Raw genomic sequence first — 25,080 nt, 5'->3', positions numbered from 1 at the left:
GTAAGTAGTGTGACTGCATAATGGTACGGAGAAGACATGACAGCGCCTGCCCCGCACCCTATAACACCGGCACTGCGAGTGCATGTTATGTAATGTGGAAACACCTTGTGCCAGCATAATAGATGTTATTATGTAAACTGTTTTTTACAAGCTAATCTATATTTAATCCTAAAAAAGCAGCTTTCTGAAGTTAATCTGGAATGGATCCTAATCTCAAATCGGGAAACTGTTCCTTCTGTATTTCTCAAAGTGACATAAAGAGGACCTGTCATTTGCAAAAAAAAAATGTAGTTAGCTTTTTTTCGGACTATAAGACGGGCGCCGGACCATAAGACACATCTAGGTTTTATAGGAGGAAAATAAAATTAAACCCAAAATTTGTGTTCATGGCACACTGTTATGGGGCTAATGTCCCCCAATTCTGTACAAAAGTCCCCCATCCTGAGCCCCTTCCTGATATATATACCCCCCAGGCTGGTATATATGTCCCCCATCATGGGCCCATCCTGTTATATACAGGTGCTTCTCACAAAATTACAATATGATCGAAAAGTTAATTTATTTCACTTCTTCAATACAAAAAGTGAAACTCATAAATTATATAGTCATTACAAATAGAGTGATCTATTTCAAGTGTTTATTTCTGTTAATGTTGATGATTATGGCTTACAGCCAATGAAAACCCAAAAGTTATTATCTCAGTAAATTAGAATACATTATAACACCAGCTTAAAAAATGATTTTAAACTCTGAAATTTTGGCTTTTCTGAAATGTTTGTTCAGTAAATGCACTCAATACTTGGTTGGGCTCCTTTTGCATCAATTACTGCGTCAATGTGGCGTGGCATGGAGGTGATCACCCTGTGGCGCTGCTGAGGGGTTATGGAAGCCCAGGTTGCTTTGATAGAAGCCTTCAGCTTGTCTGCATTGTTGGGCCTGGTGTCTCATCTTCCTCTTGACAATACTCCATAGATTCTCTATGGGGTTAAGGTCAGGCGAGTTTGCTGCCAATCCAGCCCAGTGATACTCTTGTTTTTAAACCAGGTATTGGTACTTTTGGCAGTGTGGACAGGGGCCAAGTCCTGCTGGAGAATGATATATCCATCTCCAAAGAGTTACTCGGCAGAGGGAAGCATGAAGTGCTCTAAAGTTTCCTGGTAGATGGCAGCGCTGACCTTGGTCTTGATAAAACACAGTGGACCTACACCAGCAGATCACATGGCTCCCCAAACCATCACTGATTGTGGAGACTTCACACCAGACCTCCAGCAGCTTGGATTGTGGCCTCTCCACTCTTCCTCCAGACTCTGGGACCTTGATTTCAAATGAAATGCAACATTTACTTTCATCTGAGAACAACACCTTGGACCGCTGACAACAGTCCAGTTCTTTTTCTCCTTGGTCCAGGTAAGACGCTTCTGGCGTTGTCTATTGGTCATGAGTGGCCGGACACAAGGAATGTGACACTTGTAGCCCATGTCCTGGATACGTCTGTGTGTGGTCGATCTTGAAGCAATGACTCCAGCAGCAGTCCACTCCTTGTGAATCTCGCCCAAATTTTTTGAAAGGCCTTTTCTTAACCACAGCCTTGAAAGGAATTATTATCCCGGTTGCTTGTGTACCTTTTTCTATCACGTTTTTTTCCTTCCGGCATCTTTGAAGGAGGGGTAAAAGTGTCCTCCCCAGAGAAGACGTTGAAATAATACCCACTTGCATCAGAAGCAGAGATTTCACCAAGTGCGCCCCAAAACCAACAAATGTGAATATCTCTGCAATGGAATGAAACAGCACAAAGTGGAAAAAGCTACACAAACAGGAGCTCATGGATTTTAACAAGGTGTGACAGGCCCTCTTTGACCAATAGTAGTTTCTGGGCTACAGCGAAAACTCTATACAAAGACCACTCAACTGTGCCACTTAAACTAATTTAGCAACTCTCCCAATATGGTTGAGAGACCCTGGAATTGGAGGAAATATTTTGATGCCTTTAAGGAGCCAGCATATCTCCTAGGTGCCCAACATGCAGTTGCATAAAAAATTATTCACCAGTCCCCCCCTTACGAATTGGTTTATGTTAAATGTCAGAAAGTTTGTAAATTTAGAAAAAAAAAAAAAATCAAACAAGAACAATGCCAATAGTGCAACACAATTAATATAACAAATGGTTTTTCCACTGCCGCCTCAGAATTTTTCACCTACTAAATGAAAACCATCATAAGGGCACATACATTGCTTTGCGAAAGTATTTAGCTCCCTAGATCTTTTCAACCTTTTCCCACATATCATTCTTCAAACCAAAGATACCAAATGTAAATTTTGGTGAAGAATCAATGACAAGGAAACACAATTGTGAAGTTGAACGAAATGTATTGGTTATTTTAAATTTTTGTGGAAAATCAAAAACTGAAGAGTGAGGCGTGCAATATTATTCGGCCCCTTTACTTTCAGTGCAGCAAACTCACCCCAGAAGTTCATTGTGGATCTCTGAATGATCCAATGTTGTCCTAAATGCCTAATGATGATAAATATAATCCACCTGTGTGTAATCAAGTCTCCGTATAAATGCACCTGCTCTGTGATAGTCTCAGGGTTCTGTGTGAAGCACAGAGAGCATCATGAAGACCAAGGAACACAACAGGCAGGTCCGTGATACTGTTGAGGAGAAGTTTTAAGCCGGATATGGATACAAAATGATTTCCAAAACTTTAAACATCCCAAGGAGCACTGTGCAAGCGATCATAATGAAATGGAAGGAGTATCATACCACTGCAAATCTACCAAGACCCGGCCGCCCTCTAAACTTTCATCTCAAACAAGGAGAAGACTGATCAGAGATGCAGCCAAGAGACCCATGATCACTCTGGATGAACTGCAGAGATCTACAGATGAGGTGGGACAGTCTGTCCATAGGACAACAATCAGTCGTGCACTGCACAAATCTGGCCTTTATGGAAGAGTGGCAAGAAGAAAGCCATTTCTCAAAGATATCCATAAAAAGTGTCATTTAAAGTTTGCAACAAGCCACCTGGGAGACACCAAATATGTGGAAGAAGGTGATCTGGTCAGATGAAACCAAAATCGAACTATTTGGCAACAATGCCAAACGATATGGCGTAAAGGCAACACAGCTCATCACCCTGAACACACCATCCCCACTGTCAAGCATGGTGGTGACAGCATCATGGTTTGGGCCTGCTTTTCTTCAGCAGGGACAGGGAAGATGGTTAAAATTGATGGGAAGATGGATGGAGCCAAATACAGGACCATTCTTGAAGAAAACCTGTTGCTAAAGACCCGAGACTGGGACGGAGATTTGTCTTCCAACAAGACAATGATCCCAAACACAAAGCAAAATCTACAATAGAATGGTTCACAAATAAACGTATCCAGGTGTTAGAATGGCCAAGTCAGAGTCCAGACCTCAATCCAATCGAGAATCTGTGGAAAGAGCTGAAAACTGCTGTTCACAAACAATCTCCATCAAACCTCACTGAGCTCGAGCTGTTTGCCAAGGAAGAATGGCCAAGAATTTCAGTCTCTCGATGTACAAAACTAATACACACATACCCCAAGCGACTTGCAGCTATAATCGCAGCAAAAGTTTGCGCAACAAAGTATTAAGTTAAAAGGGCTAAATAATATTGCACGCCCCAATTTTCACTTTTTGAATTTCCACAAAATTTTAAATAACTAATACATTTCGTTCAACTTCACAATTGTGTTCCACTTGTTGATTCTTCACCAAAAATTACATTTGGTATCTTTATGTTTGAAGCATAATATGTGGGAAAAGGTTGAAAAAATCCAGGGAGCCAAATACTTTTGCAAGGCACTGTATTTGTTTTTAGCACCTGATGTTATAATCCAAGACTATATTAGTAGCATCTGCTATACCTGCAAAAAAAAAAAAACATCAAATATCTGGACTGGCTAGGAACGTATAACAGGATAATAACCACAAGCAAAACGCAAAGTCTAGAAAATCTCAGATTAAGAAGAACAAAGAAAAAAAAAACGCTACATGTGGAAATCAATACTGCCAGGCGTGTATCAGTGAGCGAGTGCTGCTTTTCTATTTTGGCTGCGCTGGACAGGGACCACACTGAAAGAAGCCAGAGTAATCCACCGTCGGCTGCTGCTCCAACTGCTGGTTCCAAACTGGTGGAGACGGAAATGAGAAGGTAAGACGTTTAGAAGAAAGACTGGGTATCGTTCTGGCGCTGTCATGGATGTAGTAGACCAGAGTGGGAGGAAGAATAACTTTTAATGAACTATGCAGTTTGTAAACGGTCCATCTCCTTCATCGGGTACCAGGTCCTGGATGATTATGGTGGCCGTGCCCAAAGTTTGTCACTTTTGCTAAATAAACCTGATTTGTAGAGGGGGTTGAATAATTTTTAATTGGGCCCTCAAATACTCTGGGAGCATTGACAAATATGAGCGTAGGTGACATATTTTTGTAATCCTTGCATAGATTTTCTATTTACTATTGTTCAAGTGGCTTTCGAAAAATCAGTAAGGACTCAATCCTGACTATCGGGCTGGAGCCCATTGCACATTTTCTACCTTTTGGATGTGTTGTGGTCTTTTTAGAATTTAAAATAGATTAGCTTATGAAGAAAAAAATTTCACAGCATAATTCCTACTGTGGTTACATAACGTTGTGTATTTCCATATTACCTAAAACTCACAGTACTGATATTTTTAAGGCTTTGGGCAGGCAGTGTCATGTCTTCTACATGCTATTATCCAGTCAATCAATGTTTACACCCTTGGGTTGATTCCTTGCCAAACAACTTGTTATTTGCTTATAGCATTTTCAGCACCTTGTCTTCTAATTAGGGTCTAGGAATTTGCCTTATCATCATCTAGCAAGATTTACTGTATCTGCAGCTGTCTTCTAAGGTCTGGCTTTGTGCCAGCTGCTCTGATATGGATAGCCATGTATTACTGATTGCTTCATGATTACCTGACTTGAACCCTAAAGAGAATCTTTGGTGGGATTTGAAGAACGAGTTTAAAACAGCAATCCCAATGATATTAGTAAACTGGAGTTAATTAACCATAAGAAATTGAGTAAGATTCCTCCGGAACAATGTTAAAAGCTGGTGTCTGGCTATGCATTTTCATTACAGCAGGTTATAACAGCCAGAAGGGCTCTGCTAAGTAATAAGGATGCTTGTCATGAAGGGATAATTTTCAGACTGCAGTAAAAGTGGCATTATGTGAAGAATTATATTATGTTTTTATTATTATTGATTTATATTAGTTGTTTCTGTTCTTGTTTGGTTTACTTCAAACAAAAAAATTGTAAATTTTGCTAATTTTGATTGCAACTGAACCTCTGTCAACTAAATCACACACGAAACACACAGGAACTAATTCATTGCTTTTGAAGCTTTTTGTGGCTAGTTTTGTGTGTTTTATGTCATTTTTGTATTCCTGCCATATTCATCTATTCATTTGTACCTTTATTAAAATACATTTTTATATATTTGATTTTTGTTAGGGTTGGCGGAACGCACCGAATATATTTATTAAGTAAGATTGGTGCGTTCGCCACCCGGGATCCACCGTGCAGGAAAGAACCTGCTGCTAAGTAAATGGCGGCACTATATGGTGGTACAATGTGAATACACCCACGGGTTAACTTCACCCTGTGTGAAGGAAGCGAACCCTGTTAAGTCACAGGGCCGTGGTACCGCACAGAGAGCGCAAGCAAGGAGTCTCCGAGCTCAGTCCCAAGACTTGGGATCCGAGTCCGTCTAGACTACTTGCGCTCGACACCGCTAATGGGGTGTCAGCATAACCAAAATAATAATTAAAGATGCACGAGAGTGTGTGCGGTGCCGCACTGGCGGACGCCACTAACCACCCAGGCTTGGGTCAGGAAAGTGCTGTGAAAGCACACGGCGCCGCACTGGCGGTCACAGCAATTAGACGCTGTATGGTGTGTAACATGCTGGTGGCTAAGTCGGGCGCTAGAGAGCAATCATCCACATTCCGCGAACAGTCATCCAATAGGGAGGGGATTTAAAAGAACGACTTTCACTCACAACACACACACGTTTACAAATGTACACTAGCGCATGGCCGTGCGGTCATGCGAAGCTTATATAGCTGCAGCACGTTCAGGACCTTACAAAGAAGGACCAATGGAGTTGCAGCAGTACCTAAGCATGTGACCCTAGATCTCCATTGAGAGATCTTGCCCTGGGCATGCTCAGTGTGTGCAAAGCAGGACTTAGTCCCAGAAAAGCCTGCTCGCTGCAGATCAGTGCAGGGTACTCAATAGCATTGCCTGGAGAGGCAGTAGTAACCCTTTGCACAGAATCGGTCTCAGCGAGACGCTGGGAGCGACGTCTCCGCTGAGCAGGCTCCACTGCGGCCGATGCAGAATGAAAGACCGCAGCAGACATGGATCGAGATTCCCCCTGTGCAGCAGAGGAAACTCGATTCCTAACAATTTTTTTTTTATTTCGCCACAATGGACAGAGTTTAGTTTTTTGGAGATTTTTTTGCCCTATTCAAAAAGTAAAAAAAATTGCAAAATTTGGAGATTTTTTTGCCCTATTCAAAAAGTAAAAAAAATTTGCAAAATTTTGCACAAATGTCCTCGTGATACACACGCCCTCCCCAGTGTAATTTTATGCAGGACAGAACTATTTGCTCAATTTTGCAAAACGTATAACTTTTTGGACTAAAAATAACAAAGAAACAGAAAAAAATAAAATGTGAACAGGTGCACGCTACATAACTAACAAATTTTAGCCCGGGAGAGACGTCATGTTAGATTTAAGGTCCCAATAAAGGTTTACAACTTGTTGCTGGCTGTTTGGCTCACACGAAGTGGCCTCAAGCATCTCCAAAATCTGCTCTATTATTTTATCTGATTTATTCCTTACATTCACATTAGCGATAATATTAGTCGCTAGGCAGTCTCATGTATTCTACATTCCTTCATACCCTCCATCAGTAGTCTCCACAGTAGTCCCCAATCTTTCTAACCTTGAGATTCACCCTCAGCTCTGAGAGAGGGTCGAAAGTCACATCCAGGGTCTCCTGAAACATGGCATCCAGCTCCCATTTCCCTCTCTAGCCCACAGTAGTGAAACCCAGAGCCCCCACTATCAGTGTAATGACAGCCATTGCTGCCCCACAGAAATATGAAGGTTCTCACCATCCACCATTCAGAATTCTTAGAGTAAACACTCCCATCTCACACTATCACATCAAACGTCATGCACCCCCTATCTCCTTCTTACCATACTTTGTTTATATGTCCATTCTCAAGACCAATATATGCCATCCAGATCTGCTTTTCTTTGCAAAGTCATCACCATCGTCACCATCTGGAGACCTGTTCTTCAAAGCTGTTTGGTAAACTTGGTGCTAATGTATCTGTAAGAAACACATCATGAGCCTCCGAGTCACATGTGACTCCCAAACTACAAGTTGCGGACCCTCCTAGTCTACATTATTTACACCTTTTGCTTGAAAACCATCTTATTCCCTATGTCTGTGTTCCTCAACTTGACCTCTGAGGAGCAGGAAGCCTGCTAGGAGGATTAAGTTGCCAATGTTTGTTTTTCTTGCAACACTTATCTCCAGCTGTCTTCTAATGATTGACTGCCTATTTGATTAAATTATTTGTTTTTGATTCAGAAATTATTTTATTCATGCAAGTTTTTTCAGGTTCAGCTCCTCAGCCTCAGGACAGCGTTGATATTAGGATATATTTGTACCGGTGGGTTTTCTTCCCACTTTTTTTTGCACCTACAAAACATATTTTTACAGAATGTAAAGCACGACATGTGTCATTTCTTGTTTCCCATTTTTTCTTCCTTTTACAAATCAATAGTTCAAATTATATGCAGAGAGATTGATTAAAGGAGCAATTAGATAGTTATAGAAGAAAAAACAAGAAAAAATTGGAGCGCACTTACCCAGGTAAAATGGTCACCACTTTATTAGGACATTATACAAAAAGCAGGGAAGGGGGTGGACAAAAGTCGGACGACGGCCATTTCGTGCGGCACGGCACTTCAACGGGTCCTAGAGCTGAATGATCACTGGGAGGATTTTGTAGACGAAATAAGCCACAAGCTCCTCCCCTCATGCAGCACATAGGTGGGAGTAACCACCATTAATAGAAACATGAACAACAGTGCAATAAAAACAACGAACACAATTAAAAACAATCTCTGTGAGCAAGACCTGTAACGGAATTTAAACATTACCTGCAAAGAAATTAGGTGGTTATAGAAAAACTGACATGTCGAGCTTTTCATTCAGACCGAGAGGTCCCGCTGCGTTTGTACGAAGAATCCACCTGGCTTCCCTGCGCAGAAGGAGGCGGTGCAGATCTCCACCTCCCTCTGGCAGCGAAACCTGTTCTAATCCAGCAAACCGTAACACATCGACATCGCCTGTATGGTAAGTTCTAATATAATCTATTAGCCTGGGAGCCCCCTTGCCTGTCCTAACAGAGTTAAAATGCTCTCTAACACGTACAAATAACGGCCGGATAGTTGCCAATGTAAAAAAAGCCGCAGGGGCAGAAAATAGCATAAACCACGTACGCAGTTCCCTGCTTTTTGTATAATGTCTGTTATGAACAGGTAATTCAGAACCACAATGGACATTGAAGTTCAGAGCACACAAAGTGACCTGACAATTACCAAAAACCAAGGACGAGCTCTGAGACGTGGGAACTCTGCTGACCGCAATCCCTAATCCTATCACACCACACTAGAGGTAGCCGTGGATTGCGCCTAACGCTCCCTATGCAACTCGGCACAGCCTGAGAAACTAACTAGCCCTGAAGATAGAAAAATAAGCCTACCTTGCCTCAGAGAAATTCCCCAAAGGAAAAGGCACCCCCCCACATATAATGACTGTGAGTAAGATGAAAATACAAACTCAGAGATGAAATAGCAAAGCAAAGTGAGGCCCGACTTACTGAATAGACTGAGGATAGGAAAGAGCTTTGCGGTCAACACAAAAACCTACAAACAACTACACAGAGGGGCAAAAAGACCCTCTGCACCGACTAACGGTACGGAGGTGCTCCCTCTGCGTCTCAGAGCTTCCAGCGAGCAAGAAAAACCAATATAGCAAGCTGGACAGAAAAAACAGCAAACAAAAACAACACAAGCAAAACTTAGCTTATGCAGGATAGACAGGCCACAGGAACGATCCAGGAGGAAGCAAGACCAAAACTAGAACATTGACTGGAGGCCAGGATCAAAGCACCAGGTGGAGCTAAATAGAGCAGCACCTAACGACCTAACCTCATCACCTGAGGAAGGAAACCCAGAAGCTGCAGTACCATTCTCATCCACCAAAGGAAGCTCAGACAGAACCAGCCGAAGTACCACTCTCGACCACAGGAGGGAGCCTTGCCACAGAATTCACAACAGTACCCCCCCCCTTGAGGAGGGGTCACCGAACCCTCACCAGAGCCCCCAGGATGAGCCACATGAAAGACACGAACCAGATCGGCAGCATGGACATCAGAGGCAAAGACCCAGGAATTTTCTTCCTGACCATAACATAGTAACATAATAACATAGTTAGTAAGGCCGAAAAAAGACATTTGTCCATCCAGTTCAGCCTATATTCCATCATAATAAATCCCCAGATCTACGTCCTTCTACAGAACCTAATTGTATGATACAATATTGTTCTGCTCCAGGAAGACATCCAGGCCTCTCTTGAACCCCTCGACTGAGTTCGCCATCACCACCTCCTCAGGCAAGCAATTCCAGATTCTCACTGCCCTAACAGTAAAGAATCCTCTTCTATGTTGGTGGAAAAACCTTCTCTCCTCCAGACGCAAAGAATGCCCCCTTGTGCCCGTCACCTTCCTTGGTATAAACAGATCCTCAGCGAGATATTTGTATTGTCCCCTTATATACTTATACATGGTTATTAGATCGCCCCTCAGTCGTCTTTTTTCCAGACTAAATAATCCTAATTTCGCTAATCTATCTGGGTATTGTAGTTCTCCCATCCCCTTTATTAATTTTGTTGCCCTCCTTTGTACTCTCTCTAGTTCCATTATATCCTTCCTGAGCACCGGTGCCCAAAACTGGACACAGTACTCCATGTGCGGTCTAACTAGGGATTTGTACAGAGGCAGTATAATGCTCTCATCATGTGTATCCAGACCTCTTTTAATGCACCCCATGATCCTGTTTGCCTTGGCAGCTGCTGCCTGGCACTGGCTGCTCCAGGTAAGTTTATCATTAACTAGGATCCCCAAGTCCTTCTCCCTGTCAGATTTACCCAGTGGTTTCCCATTCAGTGTGTAATGGTGACATTGATTCCTTCTTCCCATGTGTATAACCTTACATTTATCATTGTTAAACCTCATCTGCCACCTTTCAGCCCAAGTTTCCAACTTATCCAGATCCATCTGTAGCAGAATACTATCTTCTCTAGTATTAACTGCTTTACATAGTTTTGTATCATCTGCAAATATCGATATTTTACTGTGTAAACCTTCTACCAGATCATTAATGAATATGTTGAAGAGAACAGGTCCCAATACTGACCCCTGCGGTACCCCACTGGTCACAGCGACCCAGTTAGAGACTATACCATTTATAACCACCCTCTGCTTTCTATCACTAAGCCAGTTACTAACCCATTTACACACAATTTCCCCCAGACCAACCATTCTCATTTTGTGTACCAACCTCTTGTGCGGCACGGTATCAAATGCTTTGGAAAAATCGAGATATACAACGTCCAATGACTCACCGTGGTCCAGCCTATAGCTTACCTCTTCATAAAAACTGATTAGATTGGTTTGACAGGAGCGATTTCTCATAAACCCATGCTGATATGGAGTTAAACAGTTATTCTCATTGAGATAATCCAGAATAACATCCCTCAGAAACCCTTCAAATATTTTACCAACAATAGAGGTTAGACTTACTGGCCTATAATTTCCAGGTTCACTTTTAGAGCCCTTTTTGAATATTGGCACCACATTTGCTATGCGCCAATCCTGCGGAACAGACCCTGTCGCTATAGAGTCCCAAAAAATAAGAAATAATGGTTTATCTATTACATTACTTAGTTCTCTTAGTACTCGTGGGTGTATGCCATCCGGATCCGGAGATTTATCTATTTTAATCTTATTTAGCCAGTTTCGCACCTCTTCTTGGGTTAGATTGGTGACCCTTAGTGGTAACCTTTCCACTTAACCAGATACTGGAGTTTCCGTCTCGAAACACGAGAATCCAAAATCTTCTCCACTATATACTCCAATTCCCCTTCAACCAAAACCGGAGCAGGAGGATCAATAGATGGAACCACAGGTGCCACGTATCTCCGCAACAATGACCTATGGAACACGTTATGGATGGAAAAAGAAGCTGGAAGAGTCAAACGAAAAGACACAGGATTAAGAACCCCAGAAATCCTATATGGACCAATGAAACGAGGCTTAAATTTAGGAGAGGAAACCTTCATAGGAATATAACGAGATGACAACCAAACCAAATCCCCAACACGATGTCGGGGACCCACACAGCGCCTGCGGTTAGCGAAACGTTGAGCCCTCCCTGGGACAAAGTCAGATTGTCCACCACATGAGTCCAAATCTGCTGCAACCTATCCACCGCAGTATCCACACCAGGACAGTCCGAAGACTCAACCTGCCCTGAAGAGAAACGAGGGTGGAACCCAGAATTGCAGAAAAACGGCGAAACCAAAGTAGCCGAGCTGGCCCGATTATTAAGGGCGAACTCAGCCAAAGGCAAAAAGGACACCCAATCATCCTGATCAGCAGAAACAAAACATCTCAGATATGTTTCCAAGGTCTGATTGGTTCGTTCAGTCTGGCCATTTGTCTGAGGATGGAAAGCCGAGGAAAAAGACAAATCAATGCCCATCCTAGCACAAAAGGCTCGCCAAAACCTCGAAACAAACTGGGAACCTCTGTCAGAAATGATGTTCTCTGGAATGCCATGTAAACGAACCACATGCTGGAAAAACAACGGCACCAAATCAGAGGAGGAAGGCAATTTAGACAAGGGCACCAAATGGACCATCTTAGAGAAGCGATCACAAACCACCCAAATGACCGACATTCTTTGAGAGACGGGGAGATCCGAAATAAAATCCATAGAGATATGTGTCCAAGGCCTCTTCGGGACCGGCAAGGGCAAAAGCAACCCACTGGCACGAGAACAGCAGGGCTTAGCCCGAGCACAAATCCCACAGGACTGCACAAAAGAACGCACATCCCGCGACAGAGACAGCCACCAAAAGGATCTAGCCACCAAATCTCTGGTACCAAAGATTCCAGGATGACCAGCCAACACCGAACAATGAACCTCAGAGATAACTTTATTCGTCCACCTATCAGGGACAAACAGTTTCTCCGCTGGGCAACGGTCAGGTCTATTAGCCTGAAATTTTTGCAGCACCCGCCGCAAATCAGGGGAGATGGCAGACAAAATTACCCCCTCTTTGAGAATACCTGCTGGCTCAGGCAAACCCGGAGAATCGGGCACAAAACTCCTAGACAGGGCATCCGCCTTCACATTTTTAGAGCCCGGAAGGTACGAAAGCACAAAGTCAAAACGGGAGAAAAACAGCGACCAACGAGCCTGTCTAGGATTCAACCGTTTGGCAGACTCGAGATAAGTCAAGTTTTTGTGATCAGTCAAGACCACCACGCGATGCTTAGCTCCTTCAAGCCAATGACGCCACTCCTCGAATGCCCACTTCATGGCTAGCAACTCTCGATTGCCAACATCATAATTTCGCTCAGCAGGCGAAAATTTCCTGGAAAAGAAGGCGCATGGTTTCATCACCGAGCAATCAGAACTTCTCTGCGACAAAACAACCCCTGCTCCAATTTCGGAAGCATCAACCTCGACCTGGAACGGAAGCAAAACATCTGGTTGGCACAACACAGGGGCAGAAGAAAAACGACGCTTCAACTCCTGAAAAGCTTCCACAGCAGCAGAAGACCAATTGACCACATCAGCACCCTTCTTGGTTAAATCAGTCAACGGTTTAGCAATGCTAGAAAAATTAGCGATGAAGCGACGATAAAAATTAGCAAAGCCCAGGAACTTCTGCAGACTCTTCAGAGATGTTGGCTGAGTCCAATCATAAATGGCCTGAACTTTAACAGGGTCCATCTCGATAGTAGAAGGAGAAAAAAATGAACCCCAAAAATGAAATCTTCTGAACACCAAAGAGACACTTTGACCCCTTCACAAACAAAGAATTAGCACGCAGGATCTGGAACACCATTCTGACCTGCTTCACATGAGACTCCCAATCGTCCGAGAAGACCAAAATATCATCCAAGTATACAATCAGGAATTTATCCAGGTACTCTCGGAAGATGTCATGCATAAAGGACTGAAACACTGATGGAGCATTAGAAAGTCCGAATGGCATAACCAGGTACTCAAAATGGCCTTCGGGCGTATTAAATGCTGTTTTCCATTCATCGCCCCGTTTAATACGCACAAGATTATACGCACCACGAAGATCTATCTTGGTGAACCAACTAGCCCCCTTAATCCGAGCAAACAAATCAGACGGCAGCGGCAAGGGGTACTGAAATTTGACCGTAATTTTAATTAGAAGGCGGTAATCAATACAAGGTCTCAGCGAACCATCCTTCTTGGCCACAAAAAAGAACCCCGCTCCCAATGGCGACGATGACGGGCGAATATGACCCTTCTCCAAAGACTCCTTCACGTAACTCCGCATAGCGGCATGCTCAGTTACAGATAAATTAAACAGTCGACCCTTAGGAAACTTACTACCAGGAATCAAATCGATAGCACAATCACAATCCCTATGCGGAGGTAGGGCATTGGACTTGGGCTCATCGAATACATCCCGGTAATCAGACAAGAACTCTGGGACCTCAGAAGGGGTGGATGATGAGATAGACAGAAATGGAACATCACCATGTACCCCCTGACAACCCCAGCTGGACACAGACATTGATTTCCAATCTAATACTGGGTTATGGACTTGTAGCCATGGCAACCCCAACACGACCACATCATGCAAATTATGCAACACCAGAAAGCGAATATCTTCCTGGTGCGCAGGAGCCATGCACATGGTCAGCTGGGTCCAATACTGAGGCTTATTCTTGGCCAAAGGTGTAGCATCAATTCCTCTCAATGGAATAGGACACTGCAAGGGCTCCAAGACAAACCCACAGAGCCTAGCAAACTCAAAGTCCATCAAATTCAGGGCAGCGCCTGAATCCACAAATGCCATGACAGAATAGGAAGACAAAGAGCAGATCAAAGTAACGGACAAAAGAAATTTCGACTGTACCGTACCAATGGTGGCAGACCTAGCGAACCTCTTAGTGCGCTTAGGACAATCGGAGATAGCATGAGTGGAATCACCACAGTAGAATCACAGCCCATTCTGACGTCTGTGTTCTTGCCTTTCAGCTCTGGTCAAAGTCCTATCACACTGCATAGGCTCAGGTTTATGCTCAGATAATACCGCCAAATGGTGCACAGATTTACGCTCGCGCAAGCGTCGACCGATCTGAATGGCCAAAGACATAGACTCATTCAGACCAGCAGGCATAGGAAATCCCACCATGACATCCTTAAGGGCTTCAGAGAGACCCTTTCTGAAAATAGCTGCCAGCGCACATTCATTCCATTGAGTGAGCACGGACCACTTTCTGAACTTCTGACAATAAATCTCTATCTCATCCTGACCCTGACACAGAGCCAGCAAATTTTTCTCTGCCTGATCCACTGAATTAGGTTCGTCGTACAGCAATCCGAGCGCCAGAAAAAACGCATCAATATTACATAATGCAGGATCTCCTGGCGCAAGGGAAAATGCCCAGTCTTGAGGGTCGCCACGTAATAAAGAAATAATGATCTTAACTTGTTGAACTGGGTCACCAGAGGAGCGGGGTTTCAAAGCCAAAAATAGTTTACAATTATTTTTAAAATTCAAAAACTTAGCTCTATCTCCAGAAAATAACTCAGTAATAGGAATTTTAGGTTCTAACATAGGATTCTGAACCACTAAATCTTGAATATTCTGTACATTTATAGCGAGATTATCCATCAAAGAGAACAGACCTTGAATGTCCATGTCCACACCTGTGTTCTGAACCACCCTGATGTAAAGGGGAAAAGAAAGACAGAACACAGTGCAAAGAAAAAAAAAATGGTCTCAGAACTTCTCTTTTCCCTCTATTGAGAAGCATTAGTACTTTGGGCCTCCAGTACTGTTATGAACAGGTAATTCAGAACCACAATGGACATTGAAGTTCAGAGCACACAAAGTGACCTGACAATTACCAAAAACCAAGGACGAGCTCTGAGACGTGGGAACTCTGCTGACCGCAATCCCTAATCCTATCACACCACACTAGAGGTAGCCGTGGATTGCGCCTAACGCTCCCTATGCAACTCGGCACAGCCTGAGAAACTAACTAGCCCTGAAGATAGAAAAATAAGCCTACCTTGCCTCAGAGAAATTCCCCAAAGGAAAAGGCAGCCCCCCACATATATTGACTGTGAGTAAGATGAAAATACAAACTCAGAGATGAAATAGATTTAGCAAAGTGAGGCCCGACTTACTGAATAGACCGAGGATAGGAAAGATAGCTTTGCGGTCAACACAAAAACCTACAAACAACCACGCAGAGGGGCAAAAAGACCCTCCGCACCGACTAACGGTACGGAGGTGCTCCCTCTGCGTCTCAGAGCTTCCAGCGAGCAAGATAAACCAATATAGCATGCTGGACAAAAAAACAGCAAACAAAAACAACACAAGCAAAACTTAGCTTATGCAGGATAGACAGGCCACAGGAACGATCCAGGAGGAAGCAAGACCAAAACTAGAACATTGACTGGAGGCCAGGATCAAAGCACCAGGTGGAGCTAAATAGAGCAGCACCTAACGACCTAACCTCATCACCTGAGGAAGGAAACCCAGAAGCCACAGTACCACTCTCATCCACCAAAGGAAGCTCATAGACAGAACCAGCCGAAGTACCACTCTCGACCACAGGAGGGAGCCTGGCCACAGAATTCACAACAAATGTCCTAATAAAGTGGTGACCATTTTACCTGGGTAAGTGCGCTCCAATTTTTTCTTGTTTTTTCTTCTATGGACTGTGTATGCACTTGTTGGACGCAGCACCCCGTTGGTAATATACAGGAGATTGTCAGCCATAGCACCTATTAGTGTGGTTTAAGGTATCGTGCACATTGGTGTCAGCTAACTGCAACAGTGCGGAGGTGAATCTTCTTTGATGTATAGAATTAGATAGTTATTCCTCTCATGGTAAAAATGGCCATGGCATTCAGATGGTCCTGTGTCGTAAAGTGTAACACAGGCAGGAGTCTGTGTCGGAAGCAAAACAGGAATAGTAATACACTAGTGATACACTGATAAAGGTCTGAACACCATTATCAGACTTATATATTTATAGAAGCAGATGGGATTCTTAATTTTTTATTTCTTTTTATAAGTAACCTTTTAGTGGACGCAAAAGTCTGTGTCATACAGTTCACTTTTCACAGCAGGTCAAGTTCCCAGGTGGCTCCCAATTTTTTGGGTGGTACATAAAAGAAAAACATAAAATAGGGTCTGCTCTTTGGGATTCATTAATTTTTGGTAATATTATGAAGTCTGAATTATACACCATGTTCCAAATTATTATGAAAATTTGATTTAAGTGTCATAAAAAGTTAATTGTTTTGTTTTTCAAATAAACGCATGGATGGTATTGTGTCTCAGGGCTCAATGGATCACTGAAATCAATCTTAAACACATGTGATAATTTTGCAGGTGATTCTAATTAAAGGAAAACTTTAAAATGATGTTTCATGTTATTAAGCGGGCCACAGGTTTCAAGCAATATGGGAAATACAAAGGATCTCTCTGCTGCTGAAAAGCGTTAAATAGTGCACTGCCTTGAAAAAGGTATGAAAACATTAGATATTTCACGAAAACTTAAGAGTGATCATCATACTTTGAAGAGATTTGTGACTGAAACAGCACAGAGTTCATGCAGATAAAGGCATAATGAGGAAGGTTTCTGCCAGACAAATTCATTGGATTAAGAGAGCAGCTGCCAAAATACCATTACAAAGCAGCAGTTATTTGAAGCTGCTGGTGCCTCTGGAGTCCCTCGAACGTCAAGGTGTAGGATCCTACAAAGGCCTGCTGTGGTGCATAAACCTACTATTCGGCCACCCCTAAACAGTGTTCACAAGCTGAAACATTTACAGTGGGCCCATACATACTTGAAAACTAATTTTCAAACAGTCTTGTTTACTGATGAGTGTCGAGCAACCCTGGATGGTCCAGATGGATGGAGTAGTGGATGGTTGGTGGATAGCCACCATGTCCCAACAAGGCTGCGACTTCAGCAAGGAGGTGGAGGAGACATGTTTGGGGCCGGAATCATGGGGAACAGCTGGTAGGGCCATTTTAAGGTTCCTGAAGGTGTGAAAATGACATCTGCAAAGTATATAGAGTTTCTGACTGACAACTTTCTTCCATGGTATAAAAAGCAGAAACATGCCTTCAGGAGCAAAATCATCTTCATGCATGACAATGCCCCATCTCATGCTGCAAAGAATACCTCTGAGTCATTGGCTGCTATGGGCATAAAAGGAGATAAACTCATGGTGTGGCCACCATCTTCCCTGACCTCAACCCTATAGAGAACCTTTGGAGTATCATAAAGCAAAAGATCTATGAGGGTGGGAGGCCGTTCACATCAAAACAGCAGCTCTGGGAGGCGATTCTGACTTCATGCAAAGAAATACAAGCAGAAACTCTCCAAAAACTCACAAGTTCAATGGATGCAAGAATTGCGAGGGTGATATCAAAGAAGGGGTCCTATGTTAACATGTAACTTGGCCTATTAGGAGGTTTTGGAGTTAGATAGCTTTTTTGTTCAGTGAATGTGACCTCCTAATGCTGCAAATTCCACAAATGAGCATTTTCAGCTCTTTAAAACATCAAATGTTTAGAAATTCCACTGTGCCTAATAATTTGGAACAGTGCATTTTGAGTTTTTATTAATTTTGGAGATTATACTGTCATCGTTGGGAGGTTTCTTCAATAAAATTCGATGTGTAATCTAACTGGTGATGACTTTTATTAGACTGACTGTCATTAGCACCGACCATTTAGGAAAATCCAAGAAAAATATCATTTGCATAATAATTTGGAACATGGTGTATTTAGTGTCTGAATTAAATTTCAGTTTAGTCTGGGATTTTAAATAATTTATAGGGTTTGTAATAAATTTTAAACAAGTATTCTGGCACAACTTCTGCATCAGAGGTAAATAATGCTAAATATTTTACAACCCCAGAATAGTAAGAATATGAAAAATAGAAAATGTGTCCAATACCAACCGATCATCCGTGCATATCACCAGGTGTGTTGGGTCATAATGGCACCGTTCACGTACGATATGGAAGTGAGACACTCTAAACTCCTTTTAAAGGGGTTTTCCACTACTTTTTTACCTCTTTTCAAAACCATATCTTTTGTAATTAATCAATAAAAAATTAAATCAGAGTGGTGGATAACTTTTTTAACTTTGCTCCTGGAATCTTAATTTAATTAGAGGTTTGACCTGAGTTTGGCCTCAGGTCTGAAGTAATGTTTAGAGGGTTTGTCTATATCTACAGTAGGACTATGGTTTGACATCTAATTTATTTTGGAGATTTGTTGAGGCATACATTTTGAGATATCATCTGGTGCCTGATTTGAGTCTTTTAGTCTGTTCTTTAAATTCAGTTTTGGGTTCTACTTTTTTAATGTCTGTACTGGGATTTAATGTTTTCCATTTTATAGTTTGATGTATGTGTCTTATAGCAAACAGTGGCATGTAAAAGTTTGGGCATCCTTGGTCAAAATTACTGTTGTTGTGAACAGTTAAGCAAGTTGAAGACTAAATGGTTTCCAAAAGGTCTAAAGTGAAAGATTACACATTTGCTTTGTATTTAGACAACATATAAGTGCCCCCTCCCCCCTGGAAAAGAAGACTGGAGACAAAGATCATGGTGACACAAAGTGAAGTCAGCCAACTAATGGAAATACAGAAAGTTGTGAAGACAACCAAGTTAGGCTGGTTTCACATTTGCGTTTAAAAACGCAGCGTTTTAAACCCAAACGCATTTGGTGAAAAAAACGCATTTAAATGCGTTTTTTAGATGCATGCGTTTTTGCATGTTTTAATACAAACGGGGCGTTTTGACGCGTTTACATGCGTTTTTTCCTGCGTTTGCGTTTTTGAAACGCATGATGAGAAGTGTGTGACAGCTGCCAATCATCAAAATCAACAAGAAAACCCACTATAAACAGAAATAGCTAGGGTTAGGATCCCTTAGGGTTAGGGTTAGGATCCCTAGTAACCCTAGGGATCCTAACCCTAACCCTTAGGATACCTAGTAACCCTAGGGATCCTAACCCTAACCCTTAGGATCCCTAGTAACCCTAAGGGATCCTAACCCTAAGGGATCCTAACCCTAAGGGTTAGTTTTAGGATCCCTTAGGGTTAGGGTTAGGATCCCTTAGGGTTAGGATCCCTTAGGGTTAGGGTTGGGGGTTGGCTTATCAGTGTCTATTCTTGTGTTTTTCTATTAAAATGCATGCGTCTAAAAACGTATGCAAACGCATGTGCTTAAAAACGCATGCGTTTACATAGACAGCAATACGTTTTTTTGCCGCAAAAAAACGCTACTAGAAATTACTACATGTTGCATTTCTGCAACACAACGCATGCATAGAAACGACGCATGCAGCGGCAAAATGCGGCAAAACGCATGCAAAAAATGCATGCGTTTTTAATGTTAAGTATAGGAAAAAGAACGCATGCTTTTTTTGTGCTAAAACGCAGTGGCAAAAAATACAAATGTGAAACCAGCCTTAGACAAGTACAAAGGCCTGACCCCAACTGAAGCCCTAGAGACTGCTAAAAACAAGCTCACAGCACTTGCTCCAAGACTACGTAGATACACTAGAGAAGCTTAGGCCATGAAGATAAATGCCCTGTTCTCCAAAGAACCATGTGTACTGCCAGATACAGAGTAACAGTGCAAAGGCAGCAACTCCACCAATAGAGACTGTGCAATACTGGAAGAACATGGGAGAAGGAAAAAACACACAACACCAATGCAATGTGGCTGCAAGATCCGAGAATGAAACACCACTACCATCTAGAGCCAGAGGCAGTCACCATTACAGAAGCAGACATTCAACAGTGGGTCAAGAACATGAAGAGCTGGACAGCACCGGGCACAGGCATGATCCACACCTACTGACTAAAGAAATTAACAGCGGTACATGAACGCATGACAAAGCAGATGAACCAACTGCTAGAAGCAGGCCATCATTCAGCTTGGCTAATACAAGGAAGGACAGTGCTGATAATGAAGAATTCTCACAAAGAAAGAGCTCCATCCAACTACCACCCAATAACCTGCCTTACAACAACATGGAAACTCCTTTCAGTCCTCATAGCCACCCAGCTGCAGGCTTATATGAACCAGTACATGAATCCAGCTCAAAAAGGCATTGGGACCAATACCAGAATCTCTAAGCACCAGCTCCTAGTAGATAGAGCACTCGCTCAAGACTCAAGATCCAGACAGACAAATCCCAGCACAATCTGGTTTGACTACAGGAGAGCCTATGACTCAATGCCACAAACATGAATCTGTGAATGCTTGGCTTTACAGTGTCAACAGGAAATTAAGAAACGTCCTCAGAAACTCAATGGGGCTATGGAGAACAACATTGGAAGTCAACTCAAGACTACTAGCACAAGTGATCATCAAGTTCGGCATATACCAAGGTGATTCACTGTCCCCATTGTTGTGCATAGGCTTGAACCCCCTGAGTCATATAATTACAGAGTCTGGCTATGGGTACAAGTTCAAGAGTGGAAGCATCATCATCCACCTCCTCTACATGGATGACATCAAGCTGTTTGTGAAAAACGAATGAGACATCAATTCACTGATCCACCTGACAAGAATCTACAGCGAAGACATCAGTATGTCCTTCAAACTGGAGAAGTGCGACTGGTTGGTAATAAAGAGAGGTAAGGTAGTCAAGACTAATGGAGCGGAATTACCAGCAGGCCACAAAACAGATGTGCTACAAGTACCTTGGCATTCCACAGGGATACGGTAACCATAATGAGGCAAGGAATGCAGCAACATCCAAATACCATCAAAGGGTAAGACAGGTCCTGAAGAGCCAGCTCAATGGGAAGAATAAAATCCATGCCATCAATACATATGCCCTGCCAGTTATCAGATACCCTATTGGCATAGTGTGCTGGCCAAAACAAGAGATAAAAGCTGCAGATGTGAAGACACGAAATTTCCTCACAATGCATGAAGCTCTCCACCATAAGTCTAATGGAGCGCCCCCAGACACAGGGCCACAGGTTACTCAGTACCGGTCCTCTCTGTCTCAGTTCTGGGGTTGTCACGGTGGCTGGACCCGGTCCATGACCCTGCTAAGGGGCGTCCAATAAAAGGGATGATGAAAGTCAGATAAGGCTTCGTGACACCACCTGTGGTATTTGGCCAGGGAGACCGAAGCTGCTTGGGGTCCACTGGGGTGATGTGATGGCAGCTAGATGATATACCTTCCCACAGGTGAAGTATGTCCCCAGGGCTTCCCGATAATGTAGATGGCGATGGTGTGAGGTGCAGTCAATAACAAGGACACAGGGTTGCAATCTCTTTACCTCTTTACTGAAGGCTTCAGGATCCTCAATCCAGAGCACTGTCAACAGGGCTGTCTGAGACCGGCCGGTCCGAAGGCACATCCAGAGTTCCCTTTGCAGGTGGAAATCGTTGCCTACCACTAGCGCCTGTGTGTTGTAGTGCTTCCTTGCTGAGCATTCGGGATAGTCCTCACAACTTCTGTTCTCGTTCTTTCTAGTTCTTTCTCGTTCTTTCTATTCTCCATCACCCAGGTTTGTTATGGCTAGGACGCACCAGTTTGACGGGTAGGCTCAGAGCTATTCTGGGACTCTAGAGACATCCCTCTCCACGGTTGCCCCCTATGTCTGCTTAGGTGATGTAAGGTAGATAGCCAACCTATAATTAACTGTCCTGCGGTATTTGAAGTAAGGCATAAAGTTAGTTACTTCCTCGGTGTTCCGGTCACCGGCTACGCGCCTCAGTAGGATGTTGCCGTTCTCGGGGCACGACTCCTACTGGCTCCCCTTTGTGCTTTGAGCTCGTTTCTCACTGTCCACAATATCCTTCGCTTCGTGTCCTTTCTTTAGATGCCGCCGCAAGGTAGTGCAGGCGCGGCTCTGTAACGATCTATCCTTGTCGCTAGGTGCCTGCCAGGTTCCCACGCCTGACAGGGACCCTCCTGAATCTTCCCCGCAACACCCCCTGCCACGGGATGTTGCCTGGACAAAACCCAGTCAGCTTCTGACTAACTTCCTATCCAACCCCTAGTTTTACTAATGTGAGGAGTGGCCTAATAAATAAAACCTTTTGCTCCCCCTAGTGGCCGGAGTGTGAAGTGTAATGTGTGACTGTGATGCCTGGTAAGGTGGACTCCTGTAGTGCCATCAGACGTACCATCACTCCCCTTAGTGGCAGAGTGACATTACTGCAACAACCAGGTCTCTGGGGCGCTACACTAACACCCAAAGATTGTTTACCAACAGAAAGGAGGGTGGTCGAGGCTTGATAAGCATCCAAGCCACCATCACAGATGAAACAAGCATCCAGGAATACATAAGAAAAATGGCACCAAAAATGAAATGATGAGAGAAAGACAACTACGGCAACTGCAGTAAAGAGACTGCATGGTGGAGGAATATTGCTCCGAGTTCCGGCTGTGGACTACAGACACTGTGTTGAATAACCCGACCCTCTGTAGTCATTTCTGTGAGGACCTCTAAATGAGAGTAAGAGATGCATTAGCTCTCTTTGAGACTCCTGACTCCCTTGAGGCAGCCATGTCTCTGGCAAACCGGGTTAATCTTCGCCATAGACAAAGAGAGTCACCTCTGTGGGTGGGAGGTCCAGGGTTGAGAGTGGTCAGTACTGAGCCAGTGGTGGAACCCGTGCAGGTGGGTGCGGTGTCTCAACCTTGCAAATTGTCCGGCGTAAGGGTGTGTGTGTTTTTGTTGTGGCAAAAAGGGTCATTTTGTGAGCACATGTCCTACCCGACATCTATTTAAACAACCGCTGGAAAACTAGATTGCCCGGGTTGCGGGGAGGTTTACAATCCGGGTGTCCTTATTGCCTCGGTGGGTCCTTCCTGGACAGTGGGGCGGGTTTAATTTGGTGGACGCAATGTTCGTCCTCGACCAAGGACTAGTCCCACATACTTTGTCCAGACATATACTAATTATTGTCATTGACTCTGCCTCCCTAAAACTATGACACTTTACGCAGGTGATCCGTGACTTACGGCTACAGGTGGGGCCATACGCACTGAGATGTTAAACTGTTATGTGCTTGAGGACATGCCCTCACCTGTGGTACTGGGACTTCTTTGACTCACTCTGCACAATCCAGTGATAAAGTTGGCAGATATAGGAGGTAGCTAAATGGAGTACTTAATGTTATGGACACTGCTTGGGTACCCAGTTGGCAGGGATGGATATCCAGTCAGACTTTTTGGATGTGTTTTCTGAACAGGGGAGCAAAGAATTTCCCATTGTCTCTATGATTGCGCCATCAATCTGGTTCCTGGTGCCAAGCTGCCCAAGAACAGACTCTATAACATCTCAGGTATAGAGAGGCAGGCCATGAAGGACTATATTTTGGAAAGTTTGGTTAAGGGTCATATCAGACCATCCTCATCTCGCATTGCTGCGGGGTTCTTTTTTGTCAAGAAAAATTATAGGGAGACTATGTCCTTGCCTGGATTTCCGGGAACTCAATGCGATCACTGTCGGTGATCCCTATCTGCATCCCCTTATCCCTGACCTCTTTAATCAGATAGTTGTGGCAAAATGGTTCTCTAAAATGGATCTCAGGGGGCGTATAACCACATCGGCATTAGGGAGGGGGATGAGTTGAAGACTGCGTTCAATACACCTGAAGGTCACTATGAGAACCTGGTGATGCCTTTTTGGTTAACCAAAGTGCCTGCCGTCTTTCAGCACTTTATTAATGACATCTTTAGTCACATGGTAGGCAGGTTCATTGTTATCTATTTGGACGATATTCTCTTTTATTCACCTGACCTGGAGACACACTAGGGACATGTCAGGCAGGTCTTACATATACTACGTGACAATAAATTGTATGTCAAACCCGAGAAGTGTAAGTTCTCGGTTGAGGAGATCCCTTTCCTTGGATGTGTATTGTCTGCCACCGGTTTTTGCATGGACCTGGCGAAAGTCCTGGTAGTAATGTAGTGGAATCTCCCAGAAGATTTGAAAGCGTTACAAAGATACTTGGATTTTGCCAACTACTACTGTAAATTAATCAAAAACTTTTTGGTAGTAGTCAAACCGCTCACAGATATGACCAGGAAGGGGACAGACTTCTCTAAGCAATCCAGTCCTGCCTGGGAGGCATTAGAAAAATTGAAAAGGTGTTTTGCTTCTGTGCCGATTATTATTATTATTTCATTGTAGAGGTTGATGCATTCGAGGTTAGAGTGGGGGCTGTATTGTTGCAGGGTGCAACTCCTGGTAAATAGTAACCGTGTGCATACTTTTCAAAGAAACTGTCGCCAGGTGAGAGAAATTATGATATTGGCAATAGCGAACTCTTAGCAATCAAATGGGCATTTGAGGAGTGGTGTCGTTTTTTGGAGGGAGTGGTTTACCTGGTGTTGGTTATCACAGATCATAAAAATCTGGTTTACTTGGAGTCTGCGAAACATCTTACACCAGGACAGGCAAGATGGGTATTATTTTTACCAGGTTTAACTTTTGTGTTACTTTTTGGCCGGGGAGCAAAAACATTAAGGCGGATGCCTTGTCCCGCTGCTTCCCTGGGGAGGAAATAAGTGCAAACCGGTACCTATTCTACAAAAAGGGGTAGTGATGGCATCTATATGCTCCCATCTTGAAAA

The 25,080-nt window shown here is 43.4% G+C and overlaps 1 protein-coding gene across 2 annotated transcripts in view; it reads right to left on the bottom strand.

The window, feature by feature from the left end:
• The window catches only part of LOC138657286 (indolethylamine N-methyltransferase-like), a 115,741-nt gene that overhangs the window by 23,629 nt on the left and 67,032 nt on the right, over window positions 1-25,080 (bottom strand). The window contains exon 1 of one of the 2 annotated variants that reach the window (XM_069744970.1): window positions 7,266-9,443. The exons of the other annotated variant lie outside the window; for it this stretch is intronic. The gene's annotated coding sequence lies outside the window, so the exon portion shown is untranslated. Of the gene's footprint in view, window positions 1-7,265; window positions 9,444-25,080 lie in introns of those variants that run through there. 2 annotated transcript variants of the gene reach the window in all.

The sequence above is a fragment of the Ranitomeya imitator genome, chromosome 1 (assembly GCF_032444005.1).
Source record: "Ranitomeya imitator isolate aRanImi1 chromosome 1, aRanImi1.pri, whole genome shotgun sequence".
Lineage (NCBI taxonomy): Eukaryota > Metazoa > Chordata > Amphibia > Anura > Dendrobatidae > Ranitomeya > Ranitomeya imitator.
The sequence above is the reverse complement of the archived record's forward strand: the minus strand, read 5'-3'. Positions and strand labels throughout refer to the sequence as shown.